Source organism: Convolutriloba macropyga, chromosome 11, assembly GCF_964194025.1.
Source record: "Convolutriloba macropyga chromosome 11, txConMacr16.3, whole genome shotgun sequence".
Lineage (NCBI taxonomy): Eukaryota > Metazoa > Xenacoelomorpha > Acoela > Convolutidae > Convolutriloba > Convolutriloba macropyga.
This window is the reverse complement of record NC_134478.1, coordinates 50,288,894-50,304,127: the sequence shown is the minus strand read 5'-3', so window position 1 is coordinate 50,304,127 and position 15,234 is coordinate 50,288,894. Positions and strand designations below refer to the sequence as shown.

At 38.1% G+C, this 15,234-nt stretch overlaps 1 protein-coding gene across 1 annotated transcript in view; it reads right to left on the bottom strand.

The window, feature by feature from the left end:
* Positions 1–566: 566 nt before the first annotated feature.
* LOC142349681 (uncharacterized) overlaps positions 567–15,234 on the bottom strand; it is a 42,057-nt gene continuing 27,389 nt past the window's right edge. Inside the window, exon 4 of the transcript XR_012760844.1 lies at positions 567–611. The gene's annotated coding sequence lies outside the window, so the exon portion shown is untranslated. The remainder of the gene's footprint in view (positions 612–15,234) is intronic.

Genomic DNA, 15,234 nt, shown 5'->3' with positions numbered 1-15,234 from the left:
TTTATCAGTTTTTTTTATTCGTTAAAGCATTACCTATGTGATTCCCCAACATCCCTTTGTGAAGCGCCACAAGACCCTAATATAGAATATCGCAAGCAAAATTGGGCACTAAATAAAAAAGTAGGTCCAATTAGATAACTAAACTTATTCAATAATTTGTGGCCCAGTCAATGTTTTATGTGTCATATATGAACTTGCATTATTTTCAAATTTTTTAATTTCGATAGAAAATGAAAATTGTACAATTTTTAGGCATTGAAATTGTCGTATTATCCCTGTATAATTCGCAGGAAATTATATAAGATCCTTTTATGACAACCAAGAGTTCGTACAAATCACATATGACCTAGTATGATTACTAAGAATCGTGTATGACCTAGTATGACTGCTAAGAAAATTGTAGGATGCGCAAACTGGGACTGCGGTGGGCGAAACATAACTGCGGTCCCTAAATTTGACCTTTTCGATAGATTTTTGTACCTTCATGTGATTTCCGTTTCCTCTGTTTGCACTGCTCTCGAGAGCAGTTGAAATCCAAAATTGTTCTCTGGGTCGAACAGTCAGCCCCCCAACCTCTTTGTAGAACGGCAAAAATCTCCTGTGGCTACCTTCTGAAATAAAAATGATAAACTCGTTCACATGAACAACTTCAAAACAAAGAGCAGAATAAGTACCCGCACTGGTTTCCGTGTGTGCACCCCCCCCCCCACTACGTTATGTGCCCCCAATTACAGAGCAAGTCACATTACATAGTAAATCGTTATTTAAGCATATGACATGAGCGTCTGGGTGTGCAAACAATATACAATCACTAAGCTGGGGGTTGGGGTGCTCAAACGGAAAAAGATCCCCCGTAAACAGCTCTAAGGGAGTTTCAGTACTGGACCAGTATAAATGCAATTCCTCGTCAACACTTAATCATACTGATTTGACTTGTCAGACTTGCGCTCAGTCTGATTTTACAATGGTCAGACTTTGGCCAAGTGCAAAAATAAAATTCAGTAAGTGGATCTAACCCGCGATCTTCCTCCCTCTTGTAGTTTGTTCTCCTTTCTGCGTCACCATGTGACTGTTCAAATTTCGTTTTTCGCGCGGATAGTATACGCTTGAAAGAAGCAAATTCCGATAGGGAAAGTGAGCAAAATATATTACATGGGATTGACCATTTACGATTGCCCAGTACTAATTTACACTTGGAGTTGGCTCGGGTAATCTATCAAAAACAGCTTCTGTGCATAAATTTGATTGTAATTATTTAACTATTAATATGTGTTACCGCAATTGCTGTGAATTCAAAATCAAGTCAAGTATTTTCTGTTAAATCTTTTCAAAAAGTAGCAAAAAATGAAAATGATTTATAGAATTGATGCATCGCGTAAAAATTTACAAAGAGTTAAACAGATTTAGGAATTATCTATTGCCATTAGGCCATAGAAAAAACCCTAAAATCTTCAACGATTGACGAACACTCTTATAGAGTCGTTGGTAACATATTCTTATCAAAATTATAAACATCTAACTGAATTTGAAAACTCCTGAAAAAGTTTTGTAGTTTATATACCGGCTATTTCATGTCCCGTTCTGAGAAATTGCGACAAAAACCGACCCAAGCATTTCAGTTTTTGTCCATTTCGTCGGTTTTCTTATTTAAGAACGGTCGATCTTTGTCGTTTTATTGGTATTGTCGAAAATTTAAGTTAGAACTGCCGATTATTGTCGTTTTCGTCGGTATTTTACGTAGGAGGCGCCAAGCATTGCCGCTTTAGTCGGGGTCATTGGTTTTGTCGTTCTCATCAATAATTTAAGAAGTGTCGATTATTGTAATTTTTTGCTGGAGTCATCAATTTTTTGTTGGAACTTTTGGTAACAGAGGATGCGGTCGATAGTCGAAAAGTGCACTCAATTTCCAAATAAAGCAATAAACAGATGACACGATTGAGAGGAAACTTGACCAGAATGAGCGGAATCGTTGCAAAATGAGGGGATCTGAAAAAAAAACAAAAGAGTGGAATTTAAGTGGGAAAAGAAATACAAGGATTGCAAAGAATTTGCAGCGAATAAAATCAACAAAAATGAGAGGATTCTGAATGTAACACAGAAGTAGCAGTAGTAGTAGTCGTAGTAGTAGTAGTAGTAGTAGTAGTAGTAGTAGTAGTAGTAGTAGTAGTAGTAGTAGTAGTAGTAGTAGTAGTAGTAGTAGTAGTAGTAGCTGTAGCCTAACTTGAAAATGGCCCATTTTTGGCCCATTTTCAAGTTTGGCTACAGAATCTCAGTACCCAATTTCAAGTGCCCATTTTCGAGTTAAAATCGTCGTACCCGAATTCCAGTTTTGGGATGCCCATTTTCAAGTTTTCAAAACGAGACCAAATTACAGTTTGGCCCGATCCCCATTTTCATGTCTACTCATATGACTAGTATGACTCGACAAAAAAATGGGTATGGTTGATTTTTTGTTGCGGCCAATACAATAGTTTAACTTAAAACACTTAAATTTAACTTAGAGACATAAATCCTTCTCAAAATTTTGAAAAACTAAAATCTTGTTTTTTAAAAAGCTTTTGTTATTGGACAAATTTTCTGCGGGGCTGTCAACTGGGGAATATCCCCTATTTTTTGATCCAATGAAAAGCTTTTTTGCCTTTTTAAAACGAATGTTTTATTGCTAAAATCCACACGTATTCAGTCAGGTGATGTACAATGTGGAAAACGATATCTGCTATTTTTTTAAGCAGAAAGTAAGTTTTACTAAACTTTATGAAGATATAACTAAAAATTATATTAACAATTGTCTGCAATTCGATCAAAGTCGCAACTGTTACCTATTGAGTCGAATAGGAGTTGTTTTGAAAAAAAATTGAGTGTAAAACGACTTTAAAATTAACCAAAAAAAACTCAAATTGAAGAAATTAGAAGATCATCTCGAGCTGAAGTCTCAGCTTGAACTTGTCGTTACGCAAAACATACAATTTTAGCTTCTGTCACTTATGTGAGCTATTTCTAGTTCAATATGCCATTGAACGTTGTTTTTTTGCGTTATTTGATCCCTATTCATATTTATTTCAACGTAATTTGTTTCAAAGAAATGGAGCGGCCAAAGACTTTGACTTTAAGCAAAAAAAATCAATTTGAAAAAAAAATAGGGGATCATCTCGAGTTGAGGGCTCTGGCCTTCATCTCGGGATGATCCCCTATTTTTTTGGACCCCCGAGAAATGCCATTTTTTGTCCGTTAATTTAAGCCGATGTTTGTTTCCGGTAATTAATCCCTAAACAGGCGACGGACTTAGAGAAAATTGCAATCCGCAAAATTTTTATTAAAAACTCCGGATTTCGCAACTCTAAAACACTTTATTTTTATTATATTGTGATACCAATCTTCTCCAAGCCGTTCACAGGCAGAATTTTTAATTGTCCCTTGGATGAAGAGGTGTTTTGAAAAAAATGGAGCGGCCAAAGACTTTGACTTTAAGCAAAAAAAATCAGTTTGAAAAAAAAAATAGGGGATCATCTCAAGTTGAGGTTTCTGCCCTTCAGCTCGGGATGATCCCCTATTTTTTTTGACCCCCCCCCCAGAAATCTTATTTTATGTCCGTTATTTTAGGCCCATGTTTGTTTCTGGTAATTAATCCCTAAACAGGCGATGGACTTAGAGAAAATTGAAATCCGCAAAATTTTTTTTTAAAACTCTTGATTTCGCAACTCTAAAACACTTAATTTTTTTTATATTGTGATACCAATCTTCTCCAAGCCGTTCACAGGCAGAATTGTTAATTATCCCTCGGATGAAGAGGTGTTTTGAAAAAAATGGAGCGGTCAAAGACTTTGACTTTAAGCAAAAAAAATCAATTTGAAAAAAAATATAGGGGATCATCTCGAGTTGAGGGCTCTGGCCTTCATCTCGGGATGATCCCCTATTTTTTTGACCCCCCGAGAAATTGCATTTTATGTCCGTTATTTTAAGCCCATGTTTGTTTCCGATAATTAATCCCAAAACAGGCGATGGGCTTAGAGAAAATTGAAATCCGCAAAAAAATTTTCAAAAACTCCGGATTTTGCAACTCTAAATCACTTAATTTTTATTATATTGTGATACCAATCTTCTCCAAGCCGTTCACAGGCAGAATTGTTAATTATCCCTCGGATGAAGAGGTGTTTTGAAAAAAATGGAGTGGCCAAAGACTTTGACTTTAAGCAAAAAAAAAATCAATTTGAAAAAAAAAAAATAGGGGGTCATCTCGAGTTGAGGGCTCTGGCCTTCAACTCGGGATGATCCCCTAATTTTTTGACCCCCCGAGAAATTGCATTTTATGTCCGTTATTTTAAGCCCATGTTTGTTTCCGGTAATTAATCCCAAAACAGGCGATGGACTTAGAGAAAAATGAAATCCGCAAAATTTTTTTTAAAAACTCCGGATTTCGCAACTCTAAAACACTTAATTTTTATTATATTGTGATACCAATCTTCTCCAAGCCGATCAAAGGCAGAATTGTTAACTATCCCGTGGATGAAGAGGTGTTTTGAAAAAAATGGAGCGGCCAAAGACTTTGACTTTAAGCAAAAAAAATCAATTTGAAAAAAAAATGGGGATCATCTCGAGTTGAGGGCTCTGGCCTTCATCTCGGGATGATCCCCTATTTTTTTGACCCCCCGAGAAATTCCATTTTATGTCCGTTATTTTAAACCCATGTTTGTTTCCGATAATTAATCCCAAAACAGGCGATGGACTCAGAGAAAATTGAAATCCGCAAAAAAATTTTCAAAAACTCCGGATTTTGCAACTCTAAATCACTTAATTTTTATTATATTGTGATACCAATCTTCTCCAAGCCGTTCACAGGCAGAATTGTTAACTATCCCTCGGATGAAGAGGTGTTTTGAAAAAAATGGAGTGACCAAAGACTTTGACTTTAAGCAAAAAAAATCAATTTGAAAAAAAAAATAGGGGGTCATCTCGAGTTGAGGGCTCTGGCCTTCAACTCGGGATGATCCCCTATTTTTTGACCCCCCGAGAATTTTCACTTTATGTCCGTTATTTTAAGCCCATGTTTGTTTCCGGTAACTAATCCCAAAACAGGCGATGGACTTAGAGAAAATTGAAATCCGCAAAATTTTTTTTAAAAACTCCGGATTTCGCAACTCTAAAACACTTAATTTTTATTATATTGTGATACCAATCTTCTCCAAGCCGATCACAGGCAGAACTGTTAACTATCCCGTGGATGAAGAGGTGTTTTGAAAAAAATGGAGCGGCCAAAGACTTTGACTTTAAGCAAAAAAAATCAATTTGAAAAAAAAGTAGGGGATCATCTCGAGTTGAGGGCTCTGGCCTTCAACTGGGGATGATCCCCTATTTTTTGACCCCCCGAGAAATCATAATTTATGTCCGTTATTTCATGCCCATGTTTGTTTCCGGTAATTAATCCCTAAACAGGCGATGGACTTAGAGAAAATTGAAATCCGCAAAATTTTTTTTTAAAACTCCGGATTTCGCAACTCTAAAACACTTTATTTTTATTATATTGTGATACCAATCTTCTCCAAGCCGTTCACAGGCAGAATTTTTAATTGTCCCTTGGATGAAGAGGTGTTTTGAAAAAAATGGAGCGGCCAAAGACTTTGACTTTAAGCAAAAAAAATCAGTTTGAAAAAAAAAATAGGGGATCATCTCGAGTTGAGGGCTCTGGCCTTCATCTCGGGATGATCCCCTATTTTTGTGACCCCCCGAGAAATTCCATTTTATGTCCCTTATTTTAAGCCCATGTTTGTTTCCGATAATTAATCCCTAAACAGGCGATGGACTTAGAGAAAATTGCAATCCGCAAAATTTTTATTAAAAACTCCGGATTTCGCAACTCTAAAACACTTAATTTTTATTATATTGTGATGCCAATCTTGTCCAAGCCGATCACAGGCAGAATTGTTAACTATCCCGTGGATGAAGAGGTGTTTTGAAAAAAAATGGAGCGGCCAAAGACTTTGACTTTAAGCAAAAAAAATCAATTTGAAAAAAAAGTAGGGGATCATCTCGAGTTGAGGGCTCTGGCCTTCAACTGGGGATGATCCCCTATTTTTTTGACCCCCGAGAAATCATATTTTATGTCCGTTATTTTTAGCCCATGTTTGTTTCCGGTAATTAATCCCTAAACAGGCGATGGACTTAGAGAAAATTGAAATCCGCAAAATTTTTTTTAAAAAGTCCGGATTTCGCAGCTCTAAAACACTTAATTTTCATTATATTGTGATACCAATCTTCTCCAAGCCGTTCACATGCAGATTTGTTAATTATACCTTGGATGAAGAGGTGTTTTGAAAAAAATGGAGCGGCCAAAGACTTTGACTTTAAGCAAAAAAAATCAATTTGAAAAAAGTAGGGGATCATCTCGAGTTGAGGGCTCTGGCCTTCAACTGGGGATGATCCCCTATTTTTTTGACCCCCCGAGAAATCATATTTTTTGTCCGTTATTTTAAGCCCATGTTTGTTTCCGGTAATTAATCCCTAAACAGGCGATGGACTTAGAGAAAATTGAAATCCGCAAAATTTTTTTTAAAAAGTCCGGATTTCGCAGCTCTAAAACACTTAATTTTAATTATATTGTGATACCAATCTTCTCCAAGCCGTTCACATGCAGAATTGTTAATTATACCTCGGATGAAGAGGTGTTTTGAAAAAAATGGAGCGGCCAAAGACTTTGACTTTAAGCAAAAAAAAATCAATTTGAAAAAAAAATAGGGGATCATCTCGAGTTGAGGGCTCTGCCCTTCAACTCGGGATGATCCCCTATTTTTTTTGAGCCCCCGAGAAATTCCATTTTATGTCCGTTATTTTAAGCCCATGTTTGTTTCCGATAATTAATCCCTAAACAGGCGATGGACTTAGAGAAAATTGAAATCCGCAAAATTTTTTTTAAAAAGTCCGGATTTCGCAGCTCTAAAACACTTAATTTTAATTATATTGTGATACCAATCTTCTCCAAGCCGTTCACATGCAGAATTGTTAATTATACCTCGGATGAAGAGGTGTTTTGAAAAAAATGGAGCGGCCAAAGACTTTGACTTTAAGCAAAAAAAACCAATTTGAAAAAAAAATAGGGGATCATCTCGAGTTGAGGGCTCTGCCCTTCAACTCGGGATGATCCCCTATTTTTTTTGAACCCGGAGAAATCATATTTTATGTCCGTTATTTTAAGCCCATGTTTGTTTCCGGTAATTAATCCCTAAACAGGCGATGGACTTAGAGAAAATTGAAGTCCGCAAAATTTTTTTTAAAAAGTCCGGATTTCGCAGCTCTAAAACACTTAATTTTTATTATATTGTGATACCAATCTTCTCCAAGCCGTTCACATGCAGAATTGTTAATTATCCCTTGGATGAAGAGGTGTTTTGAAAAAAATGGAGCGGCCAAAGACTTTGACTTTAAGCAAAAAAAAAATCAATTTGAAAAAAAAAAAATAGGGGATCATCTCGAGTTGAGGGCTCTGCCCTTCAACTCGGGATGATCCACTATTTTTTTGACCCCCCGAGAAATTTCATTTTATGTCCGTTATTTTAAGGCCATGTTTGTTTCCGATAATTAATCCCAAAACAGGCGATGGACTTAGAGAAAATTGAAATCCGCAAAAAAATTTTCAAAAACTCCGGATTTTGCAACTCTAAATCACTTAATTTTTATTATATTGTGATACCAATCTTCTCCAAGCCGTTCACATGCAGAATTGTTAATTATCCCTCGGATGAAGAGGTGTTTTGAAAAAAATGGAGCGGCCAAAGACTTTGACTTTAAGCAAAAAAAATCAATTTGAAAAAAAAATAGGGGATCATCTCGAGTTGAGGGCTCTGCCCTTCAACTCGGGATGATCCACTATTTTTTTTGACCCCCCGAGAAATTCCACTTTATGTCCGTTATTTTAAGCCCATGTTTGTTTCCGATAATTAATCCCAAAACAGGCGATGGACTTAGAGAAAATTGAAATCCGCAAAAAATTTTCAAAAACTCCGGATTTCGCAACTCTAAAACACTTAAATTTTATTATATTGTGATACCAATCTTCTCCAAGCCGTTCACAGGCAGATTTGTTAACTATCGCAAGGATGAAGAGGTGTTTTGAAAAAAAATGGAGCGGCCAAAGACTTTGATTTTAAGCAAAAAAAAATCAATTTGAAAAAAAAGGGGATCATCTCGAGTTGAGGGCTCTGGCCTTCATCTCGGGATGATCCCCAATTTTTTTGACCCCCCGAGAAATTCCATTTTACGTCCGTTATTTTAAGCCCATGTTTGTTTCCGATAATTAATCCCAAAACAGGCGATGGACTTAGAGAAAATTGAAATCCGCAAAAAAAATTCTCAAAAACTCCGGATTTTGCAACTCTAAATCACTTAATTTTTATTATATTGTGATACCAATCTTCTTCAAGCCGTTCACAGGCAGAATTGTTAACTATCCCGTGGAAAAAGAGGTGTTTTGAAAAAAATGGAGCGGCCAAAGACTTTGAATTTAAGCAAAAAAAATCAATTTGAAAAAAAGTAGGGGATCATCTCGAGTTGAGGGCTCTGGCCTTCAACTGGGGATGATCCCCTATTTTTTGACCCCCCGAGAAATCATATTTTATGTCCGTTATTTTAAGCCCATGTTTGTTTCCGGTAAGTCACCCCTAAACAGGTGATGGACTTAGAGAAAATTGAAAACCGCAAAAAAATTTTTAAAAACTCCGGATTTCGCAAATCTAAAACACTTAATTTTTATAATAATGTGATACACATCTTCTCCAAGAGGTTTACAGGCAGATTTTCCAACTCTCCCGTGGATGAGGAGGTGTTTTGAAAAAAATGGAAGGGCCAGAGGCTTTGACTTAAAGCAAAAAAGATCAATTTGAAAAAAAAATAGGGGATCGTCTCGATTTGAAGGCTCTGGCCCCGTAGAAATCATATTTTCTTACCCCTGTAGCAAACAAAACGTATGTCCGTTATTTTAGGCCACTTTTCTCCCTGTAATTGATCCCTAATCAGGCAATGGACTTCGAAAAAAATTGAAAGCACTCAAAAGCATTCTACTCATACCAAAATTTTGGGGTAATTTTTAATGTCTTTAAATAATTTAGGCTGGATTTTTCCGTACGAATATCCATGAGGAGTTCGAGGAATTGGTATGACAATTATTTTTATGTTTATTAGAAAAACCTGGCGACCAGACCAATAGGGCCACTTTGGCAATTTTTTTTCGAACCCAAATTCTAGTTTTTTGGTTTTTCAAAGTTTTCCCCTTGTATTATTAAGATATTTGCAGTTTCATCAACGTAAGTATTTTTTTCTCCATAAAACTGAATTGTAACAATAAACAGTATTTCAGAAATGACATCAGAAACCGTTCTCAAATTCGTTTTTCTGTACCTTGAACTCTTATTTTTTTGTTTCAGATTTTTTAGCTTCCTTTTTTTTTCGAAGTTATTATTCTTTCTTATTCAAAAAAAAACTGGAGGAAAACAACTATATCGCAAAGGTACTGAAAAACTTTCTTGCATGAAAATGATCATTTTTGTTTATGTTGTTCTCTTTGAATGGATCTCATCTTTTTCAGTTTGACTTGAACAAACTGCGATGTACCCAAATTCAAGTTTTTCACAAAAAATCAAAATCAACTGAAAACAACAACAAAACGGTTTTTCCAGTGATAAGTTGTGTTTAAAAAATTGTTTTCGGTAAGCTTTGTGACCCAACAAGCAAACTGAAAACATTAGAAAGAAAAAAAAAGTTGCAAAAACGACCTATCAACTTTAATAATTTTCTGCTGCTTGACAAGAGTTTGACATAAATTTCAGAACTCTGTTTTTAGAATTGGGAGCTGAAAATATCGAGATCGCTGACTCTTAACATGTTTATTTCAAAACATTTTGACGCACAATCCTCAGTAGCATAAATTTTGAATGGCCTTAATTTTGCTGAGTCTCGTCGGAAATTGCTTCTGGTGTTCGAAATAGTTTTTCATTTTTTCTTATGCTATTTGAATCGAAAAATTGGCCCTTTTAAACCCGGATAGCATTCTGAAATTGAAGTTTTATAAATATTTTGCTGAGCTCATTAAAATTAACCGTCTTCCAGATATTCGCATCCGGCCAAAAATTATAAAAAATTCGTACCCAAATTCAAGTCGAGAATTTTAAAAACCTTTTTTTCTCGGTTTTTAATAGATATTAGAATCCAGCAAAATGTTACCTGCTTTGTATGACTATTTTTAGTCGACATGCAAAATTTCAGACTCCAGGACTCATTTTTGAGTTTTTGCCTCATTCCACTTTTCTTGCAGTTCAGTGGTCACTCGTTTAGGTCACTTTTATTTTATGACCTAAAAATTAGGTCGTTTCCAGGCACTAAACGCAACTGTACTACAAGACCAAAAATGCCAGAACTTAGTCATACAGCACCGAAATTGAAAGAAAAAATCAAAAATATTAATTTTTAATGAAGAAACAGAGTTTTCAATTTCCCTTACTGTTTGGCCGCGGATGTCACCCTACTCCGCTCGGTCAATAAAACAACAAATAAGAGAGCTAGAATGATTAAAAAAATTATTCCGGAAAGCTCTCAAGCGTGACTATCAATCTACGATAAGAAAAAGTAACTTTTATAAGTAAAATTGAGAGAAAAGTGCAGTTTTTTCAGAAATTAATTAATTTTTTAAAACCTAATAAAAACCAAAGAAATGCTTTTCAAATAGGGCCATTTTCAGTTTTGGCTAGATTAACATCTTGGCTAACGAAAACAAGCTTTATCTAAGCTCTGGGAACAGAAATGAGAAATCTCCGAGCAAAACCGTAATCCGCGGATCGCTTACCCCAAATTCAAGTCGGCCGTAGTAGTAGTAGTAGTAGTAGTAGTAGTAGTAGTAGTAGTAGTAGTAGTAGTAGTAGTAGTAGTAGTAGCAGACAAACGGGCAGACAAACGGGCATGGCGTTTGTAGTAGCAGACAAACGTTTGCAGACAAACGGGCATGGCTTGAACGCAAAGGCCAAGAAGTGCAGAGCTTTGCGGACAGAGGCAACTTGAAGGAGGTTTTTGGGGCATCACAGCAGATTTGCCGAAACAGGAGTCCCCAGTTGACCAAATTAGTTTCAAGCACTGGCGTCAACTTACGGACGAAAGAGGAACGACTTGAACGCTGGACGGAACATTTTAGTCAACTCCTGAATCCCTCAACATCCAGTTGCAGTACGAGATTGGATCCCGAAGAAGCAGCTGAAAGCTTGTCGATTGACCTGAGCCCAATTCGATTTGAAGAAGTGCTTGAAGCTGTCCGCAGGTTGAAGAATGGCAAGGCAAGTGGACCCGATAACATTTCCTGTGAGATGTTGAAAGCACACAAGGGTATTGTCGAGTGGCTCTGGGACATCATAGATAAGTGTTGGTCGACGGAAGTTCTGCCCGATGACTAGAAGGTAGCAGAAATTGTCCCATTATACAAGAGTAAAGGAAAGAGGTCAGAGTGTTCGAACCACCGAGGGATCTCTCTATTATCAGTACCAGTCAAAGTGTTCGCTTCCGTTATTCTCAATCGATGCAAAGATTCAGTGGATCGCGTCTTAAGGGAAGAGCAGTGCGGCTTCAGGAAAAGCAGAGGATGCGCCGATCAACTCTTTGCCCTGCGTCAAATAATAGAGAAATCAATGGCGTTTCAATTGGATATTAGCTTTTGTTTCCTAGACTTTCGAGCGGCATTCGATTCTGTCGATCGTGAGCAGATGTACCAGATAATGAAACACTATGGTCTTCCGCAAAAAGTGATAAACATCATAAGAAACAGCTATGATGGATTCAAATGTCGAGTCAAAGCCGAAGGTGAGAAAGGACGCTTATTTGATGTCAGAACCGGCGTTAGGCAGGGTGATGTGTGGTCCCCAATCCTATTCGGCCTTGTCATCAACTACATTTTGGCTAACTCGGTGCATGGAGGATTAGACATTGGGAGATTGGTGGCTGACTTAGATTTTGCTGATGATGTTGCTCTCGTGGGGGTCTCAGACAGTGAGGTGCAAGAAAACCTACATCGAATCGAGGCCCTTGCGGAAGCCGCTGGTCTGAAGATTAATGTGGCCAAAACAAAGAATATGGGCGTAAAATGCGACAGCCCAAATGTTGTTGCAGTGCCTAGTATCCAACAGAACGTGGAGATACTCACTGGAAAACATAAAGGCAAACTAGGACTCCTGGCAGAGACATCTAGCCAGTCACGACTAACCATCAGCACGGAGGTGCTGCTGGGAACGAAAAAGAAAGCGGGCTGGTTCGAAACACAAGATGGCCGGAAGCTAAGATTGAAAAGCTTAGCGGTGGCTAAGCCATCGTTGGTAGCTTCACAACAACAATCTGCGGTAGCAGATTCAGAGTCGCTAGAAAATCAGAGTCGGTCAGTGGTGGCAGACCAAGAGTCTTTAAGATGTCAGAATTGTCAGCGGCAATTCAGTACAGTTACCGGACGCAAAGTGCACCAAACAAGATTCTGCAAAGCCGGTTTGTCAAAGAATGTCGTCGACAAGTCAAAGTTCGAGCAACTAGAGGCGAGCCTTACCTGTGACAAGTGTGAAAGAAAGTTCAAAACAGTCAATGGCCGAAAAGTTCACCAATCGAGATACTGTGGCAAACCTAAAGCAGCTGCCACACGCGTGTTTTCCTGCAAAGTACAAGATGTTCTCGGAAACGAGTTTGAAAACATAGAAGCGTTCAAGTATCTCGGATCATATGTCAGCCTCAAGCATGGAGACCTGCAGGAAGTCAATTGCAAACTTGCAGAAGGTAGACAACGGTTTGCTAACTTCCAAAATCTCTGGAAGAGCAAGCAGCTCAGCGTGCACCTCAAGTGCAATTTGTACAAAGCACTCGTTTTATCAGCCGTGCTGTACAGCTCAGAGACTTGGACTCTTTCGAAATTAATGGAGAGAAAACTTGAGAGTTTCCACTGTGGTTGTCTTCGGAGAATTCTACGTGTGTCATATCTGGAGAAAGCAACGAACGAAGAAATTATGTCAAGATCACGAATGCCCCAACTATCCACGATGATCATGCTCAAACGGATAAAATGGTACGGACACATCCAGAGAATGGAACCAGGAAGATTAGCCCGCAATGCCTTCGATTGGGACCCGCCGATCAATACGCCCATGCTAGACGCGCTCCTGGGGGGCAACGGAAAACGTGGATGAGTCAAATCGAAGGAGACTGTGTACGAAACAAAGTATCATTCACCAGATTGCAGGAGAAAGCAGCAACCGGGTCAAAGAATGCCTTCAACAATTTCGTCGTACAGCACTTCACAGAATAACCAAACAAATAACTCTTCTTGTTTTGTTTGTATTTGTTGCCAACCGTGCCTTTATTTCATATTTGGAATTAAAGTGTTGAAACAGTAGTAGTAGTAGTAGTAGTAGTAGTAGTAGTAGTAGTAGTAGTAGTAGTAGTAGTAGTAGTAGTAGTAGTAGTAGTAGTAGTAGTAGTAGTAGTAGTAGTAGTAGTAGTAGTAGTAGTAGTAGTAGTAGTAGTAGTAGTAGTAGTAGTAGTAGTAGTAGTAGTAGTAGTAGTAGTAGTAGTACTAGTAGTAGTAGTAGTAGTAGTAGTAGTAGTAGTAGTAGTAGAGGTGGTAGTAGTAGTAGTAGTAGTAGTAGTAGTAGTAGTAGTAGTAGTAGTAGTAGTAGTAGTAGTAGTAGTAGTAGTAGTAGTAGTAGTAGTAGTAGTAGTAGTCAGGGTGGTAGTAGTAGTAGTAGTAGTAGTAGTAGTAGTAGTAGTAGTAGTATTAGTAGTAGTAGTAGTAGTAGTAGTAGGAGTAGTAGTAGTAGTAGTAGTAGTAGCAGTAGTAGTAGTAGTAGTAGTAGTAGTAGTAGTAGTAGTAGTAGTAGAAGTCAAATCCAACACCTCCTCCCCGCGGTTTCCTCTGGGGTAGGTGCCGCATCAACTACCCATAGGGCGCATGCATAATAGCATTCAGTTAACGAGGCAAGGTTCTTCTAATTGGTAGTACGACTTGTTGTATATTATCCTGAAAATCCAATGCAATGATTTGAAAAAAAATGGTCCTCGAGACCCGGGTAAGTTATGCGATGAACTCGTGTACTCGTGATTTCATCGGCTGTTTTCAGTCGTGAATTTGCTTGTGCAGTTCTGATAAGTGATGCTTTTCTCTAGCCCAACGAACTTTGATTCACTGTCTTTGACAATCTTTGACTTCTTAAACTTGCAGAATCTGGCTTCATGACTTTTGCAGACTTTTGCAGTGTCGAAGCGACGTTTACAATCAGAACAAACACGAGTCTCGTCATCCGCGACCGCAGATAATCTGTTAGTTGCCGTAGACACTAGATCAGCAACCACTGACCTCTCTTCGATGCTTAATATCACGAGTTCAGCAACCGATAAACTTTTCAATATCAGTTTCTCACCAGCTATTGTCTCCAACCAGCCCACATTCTTGTTCTTGCCCATCAGCAACTCCGTGACAATGAGCAGTCGGGATTGGTTTTTGGCCTCGATGAGAGTCCCAACACGGTCTTTGTGGTTTCTTGTGAGAACTCCCACGTTCTTCTGAGCAAAGGTAACACTGGCTACGGGATGTTCGCATTTAACATCCATATTCTTTGTCTTCCCAACATTGATCTTTAGGCCAACATCCTCGGCTAAAAACTCAATTCTGTGTAGATTTGCTTCATCTTCAGAATCAGAGACGCCCAATAATGCAACATCATCGGCGAAGTCAAGATAAGCAACACAGAGTTCGAGGTCGATTCTTTTGTGAACTGAATTAGCCAACAAATAGTTTATCACATGGCCAAAGAGAATAGGCGACAATACATCACCCTGGTGAAACCAATTTTAAGTCGCACGTCTAGCCTTTCTCACCCTCTGCCTTCACGCAGCACTTGGAGCCTTCGTAACTGATGCGAAAGACGTTCATAACTTTTTGTGGAGGCCCGTAATGTTTCCTTATCTTGTACATTATCTCGCGGTCCTGCGAATCGAATGCAGCAAGAAAATCAATGAAACAAAAACTGACATCCAATTGGAAGGCCATGATTTTCTCTAGTTTTTGCATCAACGCAAACAATTGGTCAGTGCAGCCCCTGCTTTCTCGGAATCAACAATTTTTTTCTCTTAGCTCTTGATCAAGGGCATCTTTGCATCTATTCAGGATGACTGATGCAAAAAATTTTCCAGGGACCGAGATGGTTGAAATTCCACGATAGTTTCCAAAATCATATC